This window comes from Humulus lupulus, chromosome X, assembly GCF_963169125.1.
Source record: "Humulus lupulus chromosome X, drHumLupu1.1, whole genome shotgun sequence".
In the NCBI taxonomy this organism is placed as follows: Eukaryota; Viridiplantae; Streptophyta; class Magnoliopsida; order Rosales; family Cannabaceae; genus Humulus; species Humulus lupulus.
Window position 1 is genome coordinate 58,939,119 of NC_084802.1, and position 4,595 is coordinate 58,943,713.

Here is a 4,595-nt window from a genome sequence, read left to right on the forward strand (position 1 = left end):
TAAGCCATTTAAGGCTTGCGGTTTAAATTTTAAGGCAAGTGATTTAAATTTTAAATATTGTGGTTTAAATGGTCTTGATTTACAATTAAAGTTTGATAGATAAAAATTTATAAATTGTAGTTTAAATTTGAAGTCATTTAGCCTTGTGGTTCAAAATTTGATGCCATATGGTTTAAAATTATAAAGATTTTGGATTAGACTCACACATTACATTATATAGATTAAAGAGAGCATGTTTATGATTTAAGCCTAAAGGATTAAAACTTAAACCTTGTGGATTAAATTTTGATGTTATTTAAGTTTAGTGGTTCATATTTTAGGCCATTCAAGGCTTGCGGTTTAAATTTTAAGGCAAGTGGTTTAAATTTTAAGCCTTATGGTTTAAATTTAAAGCTTAGTGGTTTAAATCTTTAAATTTAAAATATTGTGGTTTAAATGGTCTTGATTTATAATCAAAGCTTAATGGATAACAAATTTATAAATTGCGGTTTAAATTTGATGTCATTTAGCCTTGTGGTTCAAAATTTGATGTCATTTGGTTTAAAATTATAAAGATTTTGAATTAGACTCACACATTACATTATATATATTAAAGAGAGTATGTTTATGATTTAAGCCTAAATTTTAAATAGTCATTGTTTAGATTTTAAAGAATTGTGTTTTAAATTTTAATCCTTCAAGATTACATTTTACAATATCATGGTTTAAATTTCAATAGTGTTACTTATTATTGTAATCGTTACACTTCATACAACAAATTAAAAAATACAATATATATAAAAAGATTTCAAAATGGGGTAGAAATGATATTTTGAAATCAGTGATATGGAGAAATGTTGAACTGGGACTCTAATTACCCCGCCGCGGCGCACAGTAACTACGGAAATTAGAGCCGCGGCGCGCAGGCGGCGAGAAAAATAATGTCAATTTGATGTAACTACGCGCCGCGGCTTATGGGCCGTGGCACCCAGATTTAAATTTTAAGTGTAATTGTTTAAATTTTTAAGGCTTGTAGTTTAAATTTTAAGGCAAGTGGTTTAAATTTTAAGCCTTATAGTTTAAATTTAAAGCTTAGTGGTTTAAATTTCAAACCTAGGGGTTTAAAGATACTTGATTTATAATTTAAGCTTAAATGGATTAAAAATTATAAATTGTGGTTTAAATTTGATGCCATTTAAGCCTTGTGATTCAAATGTATAAATAGAGATTTAAATTTTAAGCCATTTGGTTTAAAATTATAAAGATTTTGTATTAGATTCACACATTACATTATATAGATTAAAAGAGAGTATGTTTATGATTTAAGCCTAAATGATTAAAACTTAAACCTTGTGGAATAAATTTTGATGCCATTTAAGTTTAGTGGCTCATATTTTAAGCCATTTAAGGCTTGCGGTTTAAATTTTAAGGCAAGTGGTTTAAATTTTAATCTTGTGGTTTAAATTTAAAGCTTAGTGATTAAAATTTCAAACCGAGGGGTTTAAAGATACTTGATTTATAATTTAAGCTTAAATAGATAAAAATTTATAAACTGTGGTTTAAATTTGATGCAATTTAAGTCTTGTGGTTCAAATTTATAAATAATGTTTAAATTTTAAGCCACTTGGTTTAAATTTTAAGCCATTTGGTTTAAAATTATAAAGATTATGTATTAGATTCACACATTACATTATATAGATTAAAGATAGCATGTTTATGATTTAAGCCTAAAGGATTAAAACTTAAACCTTGTGGATTAAATTTTGATGTCATTTAAGTTTAGTGCTTCATATTTTAAGTCATTTAAGGCTTGCGGTTTAAATTTTAAGGCAAGTGGTTTAAATTTAAGCTTAGTGGTTAAAATTTCAAACCGAGGGGTTTAAAGATACTTGATTTATAATTTAAGCTTAAATGGATACAAATTTCTAAATTATGGTTTAAATTTGATGCCATTTAAGCCTTGTGGTTCAAATTTATAAATTATCGTTTAAATTTTAAGCCATTTGGTTTAAAATTATAAAGATTTTGTATTAGATTCATATATTACATTATATAGATTAAAAGAGAGTATGTTTATGATTTAAGCCTAAATGATTAAAACTTAAGCCTTGTGGATTAAATTTTGATGCTATTTAAGTTTAGTGGTTCATATTTTAAGCCATTTAAGGCTTGCGGTTTAAATTTTAAGGCAAGTGGTTTAAATTTTAAGTCTTGTGGTTTAAATTTAAAGGTTAGTGATTTAAATTTCAAACCTAGGGGTTTAAAGATACTTGATTTATAATTTACACTTAAATGGATAAAAATTTAAGGGAAGTGGTTTAAATTTTGATCCTAGTATTTTAAATTTTAAGCCTTGTTGTTTAAGATTTTAAAGATTTTGAATCATATTTTATACATAACATTATATAGATAAAATATTAAATTAAAGAGACTTGGTTTATGATTTAAGCATAAAGGAGGTTTAAATTTTGATGCCACTTAAGCATAGTGGTTCAAAGTTTAACGCATTTAAGGATTGTGGTTTAAAACGGATGATTTGAGATCTTTGGAATTAGCTTGTGGGTAAATAACTATTTTTTTTTAACTAAATATGATAGTGAATAAATTGAGCCAATGTCGGAGAGGTATGATAGTGAATTGAGCCAATGTTGAACAATGTTGTGTTGGAAGAGCACTAGAAACAAAAACTCACGGATTTTGGCATTAATTTCACATTGAGATTGATTGATGAAACATTTTTAGTTTGAAGTAAGATAAGGTGAATTGGATTGGTGATAATAGTACTGATTGACACCTATATCTGGTCACCATGACACACATTCATTCATTCTTAGCCAACCTTGAAATGTTGGGTGGATCATGAGCTGCCCTTGTCCTCCCTCTTACTTGTCGCACATGGCACAAGTATGTTGTGACACCCAAATCCACTAGAAAAAACAAAAACCATGCATAATTAACTATTTATATTTAGATTTGATGCCATTTAAGCTTTGAGATTCAATTTTGATGCCATTTTAGGTTTCTGGTTTAAATTGTAAGCCTAATGGTTTAAATTTTAAGCCTAGAGAATTAAAATTTAAACCTTTTGGTTTAAGAATTTAAAATTTTGGAATAGATTTTACACATTACATATATATAGATTAAAATTATACTTTAAAGAGACTTGGTTTATGAATGAAAAATCAAATGTACAAAATAAAGGTAGAGTATTTGAAATTCAGATATTCGAATATGATAACCTCTCAATTTTCATTATTTTCTTTCGACCAACCCTTTTTCAAGCCTAACTTTCTTTTAATAAAAAAATATTCCTATAAAAAATGACTACAGAGATATTCCCATAAGAATATCATGAGTAATTTCATTGTACTATTTCCTATAAAACACAAGTTCAAGAACATCAACTCAATATCAATAACAACAAAGAAATCACAAAATACTAAAAACTTAATGCTTTAATATCAACCAATTCAAGAATTACACCAAAGGGAAAAAAGAAACTAATAACATTTGAAGGTGAACATATGAACTTTAGATGAAGAGTTTCATCAAACACATGGAGTGCATGAAATAAAAAATAAAATAAAATAAAATAATGAATCATCCAAGCTAGACTAAACAAAAAATACAAAACAAAGAACTTAATATCAAAATAGAATTAAAATCTTAAAGAAGTGGGGGAAACAAAACATAAACCAAGAAGAAAACGCAAAAATGATAGGAAAAAAATACAAACTATACAACAAATATGAGAATTGTCCAACTATCATAATTTTTGAAAACCAAAAGCAATGAAGACTTTCATCAAAACAAACAAAAGAAACACTATATAAGAATATAAATTATTCATACAAAATTTAATGAGGATTTTCATCAAACAAATGTGGTGTAAAATATTAAACAAAACTCTTTTACATACCTCACTACAAGCAGGGCCGGCCCTGAAAAAAAGTGGGCCTAAGACGGTTTTAATAAATTTGAAAAAAATGGGCCCTTTTGTATATGTAATTTTAAATAAAATTAAACTAATATTTAGTAATATAAATACATTCCAAACCAATAATTCATTACATAAACTTAAGAGTTTATATGATATTTTTGGGCCCTGGGTAGGGGTGGGCCCTAGGCACGGGCCTAGCCCGCCTATGCCCAAGGCCGGCCCTGACTACAAGAAAGTAAGCTTAAAAATTGGCTTGAAAATTGGGATCAGCTCTGTCGTTGGGGAAGAAGGGAAACAATATATTATTCAATCGTTGCCAAATAAGATAGTACCAAACATGGGTCTTTTAATTGTTGTTGTTGGGATCGGCAGTCACTTCCGGTGCCGAAGACAGGGGAAGCTTGAAGGTGGTGATCGGGGCAAGGTGAGGGAAACGTGGGAAGAATTGGAGAGTTCTCAGCTTATACTCTAAAAGGGTATTATGGAAAACAGATTAAAAAAATAGGTACAAATATAAAAAAGTTAAAATATGGGTAAAAATATATAACAGTCTATAAAAAACTGGTACACAATCTAATTTCCACACAGAAAAGTGAATTTTGCCTCAAATATAAAAGTAAAATAAAATGAAAAAGTGAGGAAGAATAATCATATGTCAATTTATCAAGGGAAAATT